Source organism: Psammomys obesus, unplaced genomic scaffold, assembly GCF_907164565.1.
Source record: "Psammomys obesus unplaced genomic scaffold, mPsaObe1.curated_primary_1811, whole genome shotgun sequence".
Taxonomy (NCBI): Eukaryota; Metazoa; Chordata; class Mammalia; order Rodentia; family Muridae; genus Psammomys; species Psammomys obesus.
In genome coordinates, this window is record NW_026592510.1 from 16,278,760 (window position 1) to 16,293,791 (window position 15,032).

The 15,032-nt window shown below is 40.6% G+C and overlaps 1 pseudogene; it reads left to right on the top strand.

Annotated features, from left to right (window-relative positions):
• Window positions 1-7,007: 7,007 nt before the first annotated feature.
• On the top strand, window positions 7,008-7,895 carry LOC129682007 (prohibitin-2-like; annotated as a pseudogene).
• Window positions 7,896-15,032: the final 7,137 nt, after the last annotated feature.

Sequence of the window (15,032 nt, forward strand, 5' to 3'; positions counted from 1 at the left end):
TCAGCTCCGTTCACCATTTTTTTTATTGGATTACTTGGTTTGTTGCTTTTCTGCTTCTTTAGTTCTTTATATATACTGGATATTAGCCCTCTGTCAGATAAAGGGTTGGTGAAGATTCTTTCCTAATCTGTAGGCAGTCATTTTGTTTTGATGACAGTGTCTTTTGCTTTACAGAAGCTTTTCAGTTTCATGAGGTCCCATTTATTGATTGTTGCTCTTAGAGCCTGTGCTGTTGGTGTTCTGTTCAGGAAGTTGTCTCCTATGACAATGAGTTCTAGGCTGTTCCCCACTTTTTTTTCCAACTGATTTAGAGTATCTGGTTTTATGTTAAGGTCCTTTATCCACTTGGACTTTAGTTTTGTGCAGGGTGATAAATATGGACCTATTTTCATTTTTATGCATGTGGACATCCAGTTGGTCCAGCACCATTTGTTGAAGATGCTGTCTTTTTTCCATTGAATGGTTTTGGCTTCTTTGTCAAATATCGAATATTCATAGGTGTGTGGGTTTATTTCTGGGTCTTCTATGCGGTTCCATTGATCCTCCTTTCTGTTTCTATGCCAATACCATGCAGTTTTTATTACTGTTGCCCTGTAGTACAGCTTGAGATCGCGGATGGAGATACCTCCAGATGATCTGTTGTTGTACAGGATCATTTTGGAGATTCTAGGTTTTTTGTTTCTCCATATGAAGCTGAGAATCTTTTTTTTCAAGGTCTGTAAAGAATTGAGTTGGTATTTTGATGGGAATTGCATTGAATCTGTAGATTGCTTTTGGCAGGATGGCCATTTTCACAATGTTAATCCTACTAATCCATGAGCACGGGAGATCTTTCCATCTTCTGATATCTTCTTTGATTTCTTTCTTCAGAGACTTGAAGTTTTTCTCAAACAGGTCTTTCACTTGCTTGGTTAGGGTCACACCAAGGTACTTTATGTTATTAGTGGCTATTGTGAAGGGTGTTGTTTCCCTAATTTCTTTCTCAGCCTTTTTGTCTTTGGTATATAGGAGGGCTTCTGATTTTTTTTGAGTTGATTTTGTATCCTGCCACTTTGCTGAAGGTGTTTATTAGCTGAAGGAGTTCTCTGGTTGAATTTTTGGGGTCACTCATGTATACTATCATATCATCTGCAAATAATGACACTTTGACCTCTTCCTGTCCAATTTGTATCTTCTTGATCTCTTTTAGTTGTCTTATTGCTCTGGCTAGGACTTCAAGTATTATGTTGAAGAGATATGGAGAGAGTGGGCAGCCTTGTCTTGTCCCTGATTTCAGTGGGATTGCTTTAACTTTCTCTCCATTGAGTTTGATGTTGGCTGTAGGCTTGTTGTATATTGCCTTTACTATCTTTAGGTATGTGCCTTGTATCCCTGATCTCTCCAAGACTTTAAACATGAATGGGTGTTGGACTTTGTCAAATGTTTTTTCGGAATCTAAGGAGATGATCATGTGGTTTTTCTCCTTCAGTTTGTTTATGTGGTGGATTACATTGATGGATTTCCGTATGGTGAACCACCCTTGCATGCCTGGGATAAAGCCTACTTGGTCATGGTGGATGATATCTTTGATGTGCTCTTGGATTCGGTTTGCAAGTATTTTATTGAGTATTTTTGCATCACTGTTCATAAGAGAGATAGGTCTGAAGTTCTCTTTTTTTGTTGGGTCTTTATGTGGTTTAGGTATCAAGGTGACTGTGGCTTCATAGGATGAGTTTGTTAGTGTTCCTTCTGTTTCTATTTTGTGGAATAGTTTGAGGAGAATTGGTGTTAGCACTTCTTTGAAGGTCTTGTAGAATTCTGCGCTGAAGCCATCTGGCCCAGGGCTTTTTTTGGAGGGGAGACTGTTAATGACTGCTTCAATTTCCTTGAGAGATATAGGGCTATTCAGTCTTTCTACCTGATCTTGACTTAATGTTGGTAGATGGAATCTGTCAAGAGAATTGTCCATTTCATTTAGATTTTCAAATTTTGTGGCATATAGGCTTTTGTAGTATGACCTAATAATTGTTTTGATTTCCTCAGTGTCTGTAGTTATGTCCCCATTTTCATTTCTGATTTTGCTGATTTGGATAGTTTCTCTCTGTTTTTTAGTTAGTTTGGCTAAGGGGTTGTCTATCTTGTTGATTTTCTCAAAGAACCAGCTTTTTGTTTCATTGATTCTTTGAATAGTTTTATTTGTTTCTAATTGATTGATTTCAGCCCTGAGTTTGATTATTTCCAGCCTTCTGCTCCTCTTGGGTGCATCTGCTTCTTTTTTTTCTAGGGTTTTCAGTTGGGCCATTAAGTTGTTTGTATGTGATGTTACGAATTTCTTCTTGCAGGCACTTAGTGCTATAAATTTTCTTCTGAGCACTGCTTTCAATGTGTCCCATAAATTTGGGTATGTTGTGCTTTCATTTTCATTGAATTCTAGAAAGTCTTTAATTTCTTTCTTTATTTCTTCCTTAACCCAGCTGTCATTGAGTAGTAAGTTGTTCAGTTTCCATGTGCGTGTCGGCTTTTTGTTGTTTCTGTTGTTGTTGATGTCCAGCTTTAGTCCATGGTGGTCAGATAGTATACAAGGGATTATTTCAATCTTTTTGTATCTGTTGAGGCTTGCTTTGTGACCCACTATATGGTCTATTTTGGAGAAGGTTCCATGTGGTGCTGAAAAGAAGGTGTACTCTTTTGAGTTTGGGTGAAAAGATCTGTAGATATCTATTAGGTCCATTTGATTTAGGGATTCTGTGAGTGCTTTTATCTCCTTATTTTGTGTATGTCTAGTTGATCTGTCCCTTGGTGAGAGTGGGGTGTTGAAGTCTCCCATTATTAAGGTATTAGGATCAATGTATGATTTAAGCTTTAATAATGTTTCATTTATGAATGCAGGTGCTTTTGTATTTGGGGCATAGATATTCAAGATTGTGATGTTCTCTTGGTGGATGTTTCCTTTGATGGGAATATAGTGGCCCTTCTTATCTTTTTTGATTAGCTTTGGATGAAAATCTATTTTATTAGATATTAGGATGGCTACTCCAGCTTGTTTTCTGGAACCATTTGCGTGAAAAACGTTTTTCCAGCCCTTTACTCTGAAGTAGTGTTTATCTTTGTTGCAGAGGTGTGTTTCTTGGATGCAACAGAATGTTGGATCTTGTTTCCGCAACCATTCAGTTAGCCTGTGTCTTTTTATTGTCGAGTTGAGTCCATTCATATTGATAGATAATAGTGGCCAATGCATGTTAGTTCCTTTTGTAATGGAGTCGGTGATCTTACCCTGTTTCATTGCTTGTTTTCTTTTCATTTTTGTTGGGATATTATCTGTATGCCCTGTTTTCTTGGGTGAAGTTGTTTTCGTTGGATTGGAGTTTTCCTTCTAGTATCTTCTGTAGGGTTGGTTTACTGTGTAGATATTGCATAAATTTAGTTTTGTCATGGAATATTTTGTTTTCTCCATCTATGTTGATTGAAAGCTTTGCAGGGTATAGTCGTCTGGGTTTACAATGTGATCTCTTAGAGTCTCCATGATACTTGCCCAGGCCCTTCTGGCTTTCATAGTTTCTGGTGAGAAGTCCGGTGTGATTCTGATAGGTCTACCTTCATATGTTACTTGGCCTTTTCCCCTTGCTGCTTTTAATATCTTTTCTTTGTTTTGCAGATTTAGTGTTTTGACTATGATGGGATGTGGTGTGTTTCTTTTCTGGTCTAGTCTATTTGGTGTTTTGTAGGCCTCTTGTATACTTATGGACATCTCTTTCTTTAAGTTGGGAAAATTTTCTTCTATGATTTTCTTGAAAATATTTTCTGGACCTTGGAGCCTGGAGTCTTCTTTTTCATCAATTCCTATTATTCTTAGATTTTGTCTTTTCATAGCGTCCTTTCTTGGATACTTTATGATTGGAACTTTCTTGGATATTTTATGATTGGAATTTTTCTGATTTTACTTTTTCTTGGAGAGAAGTATCAATTTCTGCAAGTGTGTCTTCAGCTCCAGAGATTCTCTCTTCCATCTCTTGTATTCTGTTGGTGATGCTTACTTTTGTGGTTCCTGATCTTTTCTCCAAGTTCTCCAGCTCAAGGATTTTCTCAATTTGTGTTTTCTTTATTGATTCTAATTCTGTTTACATGCCTTGCACCATTTCTTTCATGTGTTTGAATTTGGATTCCTGTCTCTCTACGATGGTCTCTATTTCTTTGTTCATTTCCTTTTTATATGCCACTAATTTTATTTCTACTTGTGCCTCTATTTGATGGGCTATGTTTGCCTGTGTTTCTTTAAGGATTTTGTCTATTTCTTCTTTCTTTACCTCCAATTGACTGGCCAACTCTTTGAAAGATTTGTTCATTTCCTCCTTATGAGCTCAAATAATTGGGTAAACATGGCTTTAAAGTCATGTTCCTGTTCTTCTGATGAATTGGAGTATCAATTTTGGGGTTGTCATAATGCCCTGATTTATGTTGGAAGTGTTCTTTCACCTACCCCTGTCCATTGGCTTATCTGAAACCTTCCCTGTTTGTTTTTGGATTCTGCAGATCAGACTGGTACCGTCTCTCTCTGGTGTCTGGAGAGTTCTTCAGGAAGCTGAGAGAGGTCCCATGTCCTCAGCGTGTGCTGAGGACTAGCTGTACCCATGGGAGAAAAGTACGCAGGCGCAGACAGGGCAAATGCAGGCGTGCGTACACGTGTGTGTGTGTGTGTGTGTGTGTGTGTGTGTGTGTGTACGTGTGTCTCAAGGGGCAGAGTGATGGATAATGTTGATCCCTTGAGTGTGTGGGAGGGGCTCTGCAATGTATATGTCGCAGGCGCTAGTGATGATCGCAGCACAATTTCTGGCATTAACTGCCTTAACTCCTCAATTAGACCCACAGAGCAGGAACTTCAATGTCCCAAGTGCCCCTCTGTTTCCCAAAGTGGGTATATGGGTGGGAGGGGATTTGATGCCTGGCTTCTGTTTTAGAAGGACCCATGATCTGGGGATCTGCAGATTCTCAAGGGTGCACTCACTTACACACAGGTCACTTGGCAAAGATCGGGTATCCAGACTCTCTGCTCTCTGGTTTGGCCCTGCTTCTTTGATGTGCTCTGCCAGCTCTGTGCTGCTGTCACTGCCAGGTTATGAGGTCTTGCTGCAGCTGGAGATTTCAAGGTGGTCACACCAGTAGGGATCGGGGTAACCAGACTCCCTGTTCTCTGGTTTGGCTCTGGTTAGTCTTAAACTGGAGGGCTGATGTGCCCCGCCAGCTCAGTGCTGCTCCGCCGCCAAGTTAAGAAATTCCACTGTAACTGGAGACTGGGTTGCTAGTCCAAATGCTTTCTGTGAAGTCCTGGGGTCTCTTCACTGTGCTCTCCAAGCTTGGGAGGCCCAGCGCCTGGTGTGCCTAGCTTGTATGGCGTTTCTGCCTGGTTTTGGTGAGTATATAGCATATTCTCTGTCACTGTGGGATTTGGCAGGCTGTACTGTCAGTGATCGTGATCCTGTAGAGCTAGTATGGTGTCTAGCAGACTCGGGCCCTGGGAGGATGGTGCAGCTGCCGTGCTGATCTGGGACTCTGAGACGGGTTCCCCTGGCAGTTGCTGCTAAAGGGCTTGGAGCTCTGCCTCAGTGGCTGCAGACCCCAGGCAGTTAGGTCTGCACTGAGAAAGATGAGTCCGCTGTGCCGAGGAGAAGGGAGGTCTGAGGGAGGGGAGTGCTGGGAGATCAAAGGATCATTTCTCACCTTCCCAAACAAGTCCCCGGGTGACCCCACCCGAGACCAAAGTTTTCACCTCCTGCGATGTTCCTTGTTGTTTAGAAAGCCTCACCCTTGTTTTCCTGGGTTAGCGGTCCTTCCACTCACCAACTCAGACGTTTAGCTCTTCCACAGCTCAGAAACTGTGTGTGCTAGTCGCTATCTTGGCTCCGCCCCCTGGCTAGGACTTTTTAATTGAATACAACTTAAGGAAGAAAGGGGACATTAATTAATCTGAGGCCCATGACAAACTGGAATGGGATTCAACAAAATTATTATAATTTCTCTCCTCTTGTTTTAATTACTAAAGAGAGTTCTGTCTCCTACAAAGATCTGTAGCCTGCTGGAACCTATGCTGATCATGATTCTTTTGAATTTCATGCTGTGGTCATTTCTACAAATAAAAGATATTAAAATGATCTGTGCCTAAACGTGTTTGCACTTTGTACGGATTGCAAATCGGGTGAGTTGGTGTAGATTTAAAGGGTCAGGGATAGTCTCATAGCTAAATAGGATCTAAAGTGTAAAGTTCTGAATGTGATAAAATTGGTTTGGATGAGTATGTTTACAGTGTTGTTATGGCCACAGATTGGGACCAAACATCAACTGACAAAATATGACAGAATCAAAACACACAAGTCTGACTTGTTGTTGTTTCCTGACTCCAACAACAGCCAGACACATGGTGTGGTTCAGGTTGTCTGTTTTCTGAGCTGAACATTTTCTTGAGTTTGAAACAGAAATGTCAGCATTTCCCTCAGTATGGTTATGGGAGTGAAGTGGCCTACAGAATGTTTAACCACTAGCCTAAAGGCCATCACCAAGTGGACTCCAATGAAAATGGTTTTCCATTATTAGAGAAATTCTTAACAGTTTTAATTATTCTGTAAGAAAACTGATACGAAGATCAGAATTTGTTGAAGTGCTGTTAGTTCACTGGACCCTAATGACATGTTTTCTTGGAGATAACAAAATTAGAAAATATATGATGATTTTGGGAAATACAGGTGTGACAAACATTACAATTAAGGCATGCATAAAAGAGTGATAGATGAAGACTGAAAACGGGAGGCTGCCATGTTTAATTTCTTTACACTCCTTGTGGTGGTTTGAATGAGAATGGCCTCCAGAGGCTTATATGTTCGAATACTTGATCACCAGGGACTGGAACTGTTTAAAAGGATTACAGAGGACAGCCCCCAATCCTCCTGTGCAAGGCGAGGCCTGTAAACAGGAGTGGGTAGAAGCTGGCGGGCATCCCCTCCTGACCACTGGTGCCGCTGCCTTCAGGAGGATCAGACATGGCCCAGAACTTGAAGGACTTAGCAGGATGCCTGCCTGCGGGACCTCGGGACATGGGCACTGAGCTGAAGCTGCTGCTGGGGCCTATGGCGTCCGCAAATCCGTGTTTACCCTGGAAGATGGCCTTAGAGCCATCTTCTTTAAGCCATCTTCTTTAATCGTATCTCTGTGTGCAATAAGACACAGTCCTGGCTGAAGGCCTTCATTTCAAGATACCCTGATTCCTGTCCATCATCTATGACATTCTTGTGACCCCCGAAAAATCTCCTCCCCCACAGACTCCAAAGAGCTACAGATGGTGAACATTTCCCTGCGTGTGTTTTCTCAACCCAATGCGCATGAGCTCACAGCATGTACCAGCGCTTAACGGCTGGACTGTGAGGAGCGAGTGCTGCCGTCCATTGTCAATGACGTGCTCAAAGAGGGTTGTTGCCAAGTTCAATTCCTGCTGATTACCCAGCAATCTCAGGTGTCCCTTCTGATCCCAAGGGAGCTGACAGAGCGAGCCAAGGACATCAGCCTCATCCTGGATGACGCACAGAGGCGAGCTTCAGCCAAGAGTACACAGCTGCTGTGGAAGCCAAACAAGCGGCCCTGCAAGAAGCCAAGTGGGCCCAGTTTTGGGTGGAAAAAGCAAAGTAGAAGCAGGGAACAGAAGATCTTGCAGGCTCATGGGGGAGGCTGAGGCTGACAAGATACTTGGAGACGCACTGAGCAAGAATCCCGGCTATATCTATCTCTGAAAAATCTGGGCCGCCCAGAACATCTCTAAGACGATCGCCACAACACAGAACTGCATCTATCTCACAGCTGATAACCTTGTGCTGAATCTGCAGGATGAAAGCTCTACTCGGGAAAGTGACAGCCTCATAAAAGGTAAGAAATGAGTGGATGGCAGGATAACCACCAGAGAAGTGGCTGCATCTGTCCTCCCGTTTTGAGGAGCCAGCGAGGGCATCAAGCCCAGCATACCCTGACCGAAGCACCATGTAATGGATTCCTCTGCATCTTCCCTCTGTATCTTCCTCCGAATCGGAAGACCAGCCCTTTCAGAGGGTTTTCCTCCTCCCTGTATTGGCCCTGGGGGCCTGGGACAGTGTGATTTCTTAGTGATTTCCTACAGTGTTGTCCCTCGCTTAGAATGGGGGGGAGATAACCACCATCCCAGGACTTCTCAATAAATAAAATCATTATTACTTAAAAAAAAGGGAATTACAAGGATTAGGAGGTATGGCCTTGGTGAAAGAAGCATGTCCCTCGGGATGGGATTTAAGGTTTCAAAAGCCATGCCAGGACCAACACTCTCTGTCTCTGTCTCAGTTTCTGTTCTTTCTCTCTCTCTTCTGTGTCTGTTTACAGATCAGGCTGTAGCTTTCAGCTACTTCTACAGAACCATGGCTACCTGCTGCCATGCTCCCTGCCATGATGATAAAGGACTAAGTCTCTGAAATGGTTAGCAAGCCCCTAATTAAATGCTTTATTTTTATATAAGAATTGTCTTGCTCAGGCTGTCTCTTCACAGCACTAGAACAGTGACTAAGAAAAATCTACAGTGTGTTTAAAGGCAATTTTCTAACTTCCAGTATTCTAGAAAACCATTCCACTATTAAAGCCTGTATATAAAATAGGATCTACTAATAAAAGGATGCCAGGGAGCTGAGGGCAATCTGATGGAGGCGATTACTCAATTGAGATTTCCTCTTGGTAGGAATGCCCAGGTTGATGTCAAGTTGACAAAAACTAACAATGACAGAGATACATTTCAGGTTGAATTATATTATCTTCTGGTAAACTTTTGTGGTGAACCAGAATAATGTTCAACCGATAATTTTTGTGGAAATTAACAGAGCATATAATGAGAGTGTTACTAAAGAATTGTGTCTCTTCCTGGGGATTTGGGTGTAGCTAGGTGACATACAGCTAACTAGGAACTGCACAAAAGGCTGTGTTTAGGTAAATACTTTTACTGTCTCCTGGCCAAACATGCAAGCTATAAAGTCAGGACCAGTCATTCATTTGCACGGCTGAATGCAGTGGTGTTTATAGGTGTTCTGTTTCCTTGTCTCTGTAGGAGAATATTGTCTTCGTAAATTTACAAAGCTCGGGACAATGACAATGAAGATATTGTAGAACACATAAGAAACTCATAGGGGAGGAGGTCCTCCCCAACCCGTGGACTTGGAAAGGGGCAGGGAGGAGATGAGGGAGGGAGGGCAGGATTGGGAGGGAATGAGGGAAGCTGGATACAGCTGGGATACAGAATTAATAAAATGTAACTAATAATAAAAATTAAATAAAAAGAAACTCATAAGAGTGAAGAGAGACTCTTCTTCAACAGCTTTGAATCTCATGAAATTATTAATATATGATAGTTGTAAAGCATATATTTGTTCTTTTTTTGGCTTTTAAAACTAAATAAATCAGTAGCAATACCAATACACATAGAAAACCTTTATCTTATTTTTGAAAATCATATGTGGCCACAGTCCTATGTCCAATTAGAGGGACAGATTTGGGTGTCAGTGTTTTCCATTGAAGCCATTTGTTTAGAATATTCATTTGACAAAGGGGCAAAGTTGTTATTTAACATGTCTTTTAATGACTCCTTGAATTATATCAAGGAGTCAATGCTGAAAAGGTTGGTGTATTTCCAGTGGTTAGGTCCTTGGTAAGTCTCAAAATGCTGATTAGAATGTCATGTCTGTTTCTAAAATGATACACTGTAATCTGAATAAAATTTTACTATTTTTTATTTGATAAATAATAACATTTATTTTATAATAAATAATAATATTTATTTTATACATAAAAATAATATTTATTTTTATAATAAATAATATTTATTTTATAATAAATAATATTTATTTTAGGATAAATAATATTTATTTTATAAATAATAATATTTATTTTATAAATAATAATATTTATTTTATACATAAAATATTTTATTTTATAAGTGTATGTAAACTTTATGTTTATTAGTAAACATAAGTTAATTTTTTAAGCTTGAGATTTTAGGTGTAAGTTTGGGTAGTGGTGACAAATCACTACACTACTGCAAAGTATTGTTCCAACAATCCTAGGAAAGCATTGTGAATAAAAGTCTAATTGACTGACTCTCAAAAGGATAAGGAACCTTTTCATTTGGTAGAGAAATCCTTGAAAATAACTGTACAAAAATGATAAGGACTGCATTGGTCTTTTGTAAACAGATGTTAAAGTTTTGTGCTCATGTTGGAAGAGGTGGTACATTGAACAGTCAATAGCAAATGGTTCATGGTCCAAGGTGACTCAAGAAGACAAACATACCTCAGCCATATTAAAAAAAAGGAATGCTAATCGACACAAGACTTCTGAAAACTGTGAGCGCAGTAACATGCAAAGGTGAAATATGAGGCAATTGACAATGACTTAATGAAGGAAATTTGACTGGCTATCAACTTACAATGAGTTGGCTTTTAGAGTACCAAGGGCAAAGTACAGGGAATCTTATGAAAAAAGGAGGAGATAGAAAGACCTGGAGAGGACAGGAGCTCCCCAAGGAGAACAACATAACCAAAAACTCTGGGCCCAAGGGTCTTTTCTGAGACTGATACTCCAACCAAGGACCATGCATGCAGATAATCTAGAACCTATGAACAGATGTAGCCCATGGCAACTCAGTGTCCAATTGGGTGCCCTAGTAAGGGGAACAGGGGCTGTCTCTGGCATAAACTCAGTGACTAGCTCTTTGATCATCTTCCCCTGGGCTGGGAGCAGCCTTATCAGGCCACAGAGGAAGACAATGCAGCCAGTCCTGATGAAACCTGGTAATCTAGGGTCAGATGACTTCCCCTATTAGTTGACTTGGGGAGGGGCATGGGAGGAGATTAGAGAGGGAGGGCGGGATTGGGAGGGGATGAGGGAGGAGGCTACAGCTGGGATACAAAGTGAATAAATTGTAATAAATAGATATAAATAAAAAGAAAAAAGGCTATATTTTTGTTTTAATCTCAGGTATCAGGATATGGGGCTACTTCAAAGCAGTCGATGATAATTTGCCTTGTCCTCTAGCAAGAAGCATGGTTTTGCCAGCTCAGGTAGTTGCTGAGATTATGTGATATTTGGAATTCTGGGAAATTTTCAGAGGTGTGTAAATGTTAGAGCCCTGATTGGATGCAGGGGAGGGGGATTGGTGGTTATTGGTCATTCAAGGAAGCTGGTTGAGGTTTCTTAGTAGCCGTGCTCAAAGAAGAAGCAAGAAGAAAGAAACTAGATTCAGAGTGCTCTCTGTCTCTGTCTGTTTCTCCCTCTGTCTCTCTGTTTCTCTCCTTTGTCCTTCTTTCTCTACTGTCTAGCGTTAGGCCATGAAACCAGGGGTATAAAGTGCAGGGAATAAAAACCCCACAAAGTAGCAAAGACCAGATATAAGCAAAGAAGGAATAAAAAGAAGGAAATTAGATTCAGGGATCTGTCTCTCTCTTCCCTCTATCTTTCTTTTTCTCCTATTTAATGATTAGGGGGTGAAATTCCAGTGATAAAGTGTGGGAAAAAGAAGAACCCACAAGGAGCTTAAGACAAGCTACACCTGCTGAGTTTTGTTTTATCATGGCGTTTTTCAAAAAGCTTGCCTTTCTGCTTGCCCCATTTAACACCAATGCACATTAAAGAAGCCTTTGGGAAGGTACTGTTCTTGCTGTGGGAAGCGCTGGTGCTGGAGGAAAAAGATCAAAGGAAACTCTGGAGTGATGTCCTCCAAGTACACAGCCCAGTTAAACCCTTAATCAGGACCTTTTCATTCTGAGCTGTGCTCCCACATGAAAAGGAAGATGGCATCAAGTAAAAATGAGAGATGTTTGTGCATTGGTGTATGTATTCTAAGATGTTCTGAGTTCAGTGAATTGAAATTAGGTTTGGAATCTTTTGGCTATCAGTTTTCAGACTGAGATTCTATATAGTAAAATCGTGTATAATCTCCACACTGTAGACACCTGTGACACTGATGTTATGATACTATAATAGTAATAGCTCTTTTCATCACAAATCGCAGTGTGAGAAATTAGGAAAAAACAGTGGCTTCTGAGACCTGTGGGAATTGCAATTTCAACTTTTTCAAACTGTATAGATCTGTAAGAGTTGCAATTTTATTTACATTGTAACACTTAGGAATAATTACTATTCTGAAAACTGAAAGAATCACAAAGTATGAGAGTGAAAAATGTTCAAATACAGAAGTTTGCATTTTCCTACAACTGAGTGCTGTCTACATTTTAACATTGTGTGTTTAAGTTGTGGGTCCATAAGATCACAGCATAACTGCATGCAGACATTTTCATATATCACAGAGAAGGCTGAGCACAGAAGAAGATGAGAGCCAGAAGCATGTCTGAACATCCAGATATTAAATCTTTCTTGTATAAATAAGACATTACAGGATTAAACAGAAAATACCTGCTTCAGACTGTCTCATACACTGTCTCTCCAAAAATTATTTATAGTCTATTATTTGTTTCAAATCCATACCAGCAGTAAAATTTAAAACTTTGTAAAGTTAGAGGATTTCTTCTCAGTTCATAGGTCAACAATGTTGAGCAAGAACTTAATTTAGGAATAATAGTACTATCTAAGTATAATCAAAAAGCTATCAGACAAAATAGTTTCTCCCTCTGGGGAATGCAAACTATTTGCCAGAATTGGAGAATACTGTTCAAGTAGGGACTGCATCAGACTACAGATATAGATCCTGAAATGGCTTGTCTCGTGAGCTATTTTCCTGTTCTTTTCCTCTCTTTATTGTTCTCCCCTGCCCCCATTACTTATCAAGGTACATACTTCTGGATTTATCTTTATATAGCTGACTAAAAATTTGGGCAACGATCTTCATCCTTGCTGTCAACATAAAATCCATTCAATTTAGCGTTGAATTTTTAAGCCATTTTTTTTTCAATAATTCCCTTGATGGTTTGTAAAAGTTTTTATGTATGACATGCACGGGTATGTATGTGCGTGTTCATATCTACATGAATGCACATACATACCCATGCATATGTATGCTTGTAGAGACCACAAGTTGATACTTCTTGTCCTCGTCTGTTAATCTCCAGATTATATGTCGAGGCAGGTTCTCTCACTTGAATCAAAGCTTCACTGCTGTGCCCAGTCTAGCTAGGCAGATGTCCCCACCCACCCTGCATTTAAGTAGGGACCAAGGAGCTGAATATCTTCTCAGGTTGTTACATTTTTAGAGAGGTTGTGGGTGAGCTGGGTGGGGGTAGGGGTTGTCATGGAAGCCTTCCATGTCCCTCCTTCTCAACTGTGTCTGCAAATCCTTGCTCTTTGCAGTCCGTAGGAACACAGACCACAGACTTTCACATGGTTTCTGGTGAGAGCACAGACTACAAATATGGCCCCAGCTGTATGTAGTAAGACCATGGGTAATGTAGACAAGGCTCTTGGAGGCAGTCCAGGCATCAACATGGCCTCATTTGGCAGCTCAGGCCACTCATGAATAATTTTAGCTTCCTGTGTTTTTATCTTAAATAATAGAAGGGAAAGCATGTAAATTTTACTCATTTTCTCCAGCTGTAATGATTTACTAAACTGTACCAGAATTGCACAAGTGAAACACTGAAATCCTCACGGCCCAGGAACAGAACAATTCCAGCACCATCACAGGTCTCTTGCCCTCGTCCTTAAGACTTGGCTAACAAAACATAATCCAGTCCTTTTGTATTAATGTTTTCTAAGAAGTCATTGGCACTTTTCAGATTACAGAAATAGTATCCTTTTCTTCTCTTTATTTGTTAAAGGCCTGATCTCTCAGGTAAGTCTGTTATATTCTTAATGATCTCCTCTGGCAACCAGATCTACTGGGAGAAGTCAGGCATGGAAAAAAGAACCGTGGGAGAATGCTCTCAGTTTTCTCTACAGCACACTTTCACGAAGGAAAATAATGGTGCAACCACCATCTCTCTTATCATTTACCCTAAAACCTCCAAAGCTCCCTGTGGTTACTTTCCATTAGAACAATCATCCCCTGGGTGTCCTAGTTCACCTGAGGCCAAGAAGGATAACTATGGAGTCTCAGTAACATTCTAAGATTGTGAAAGTTCTCTAATGACTTTCGAAATAAAAAAGGACTCCGAGTTCAACTCTCCAAACAAATTAGGCAATGCCAGTTTTTTTTTAAGTTTAATTTAACTTTTTCATATTAATTGCAATTTGTTCACTTTGTATCCCAGCTGTAGCCTCCACCCTTGTCCCCTCCCAATCCTGCCCTCCCTTCCTCATCTCCTCCCATGTCCCTCTCCAAGTCCTCCTCCCCTTCCATCTGACCCTAACCTATCAGCTCTCATCAGTAATGGCTGCATTGTCTTCCTCTGTAGCCTGGCAAGGCTGTACCACCACTCAAGGGGAGGTGATCAAAGAACCAGCCATTGAGTTTTTATTAGATACAGTTCCTGTTCACGTTACTAGGGAATCTGATTGGAGATAGAGCTGCCATAGGCTACCTCTGTGTGGGGCTTTTAGGTTATCTCCATGTATGGTCCTTGGTTGGAGTATCAGTCTCAGAAAAGATCACTGGGCCCAGATTTCTGGGTTCTATTGCTGTCCTTGTGGAGCTCCTGTCCCCCTCTAGGTCTTTCTATCTCCCCCTTCTTTCATAAGATTCCCTGCACTCTGCCCAAAGTTTGGATATGAGCCTCAGCATCTGCTTTGATACACTCACTTTTTAAGCAAAATAAGTCGAGAAAAAATGTAGAGAAGATAGGAAAAAAGACTTTAGAGTTGTTATTTTCTTATAGTTAAATATTGACTAATAAGAAATAACTGTGAAATTAAACAGTAGAGAACTAAAGAATGAAGGCAAAGGGCTAGTGTTGTATGCACAGACTGAATGTTGAGCAAATATGCACTTAATTAAAGAGGCAGGATGATTGCTGATCACAAAACCCAAGCCAACAGTGTTCAGCCCTGACAGCTCCCTGTCCCCCTCTTTTCTCTTCTCTTCTCTTCTCTTCTCTTCTCTTCTCTTCTCTTCTCTT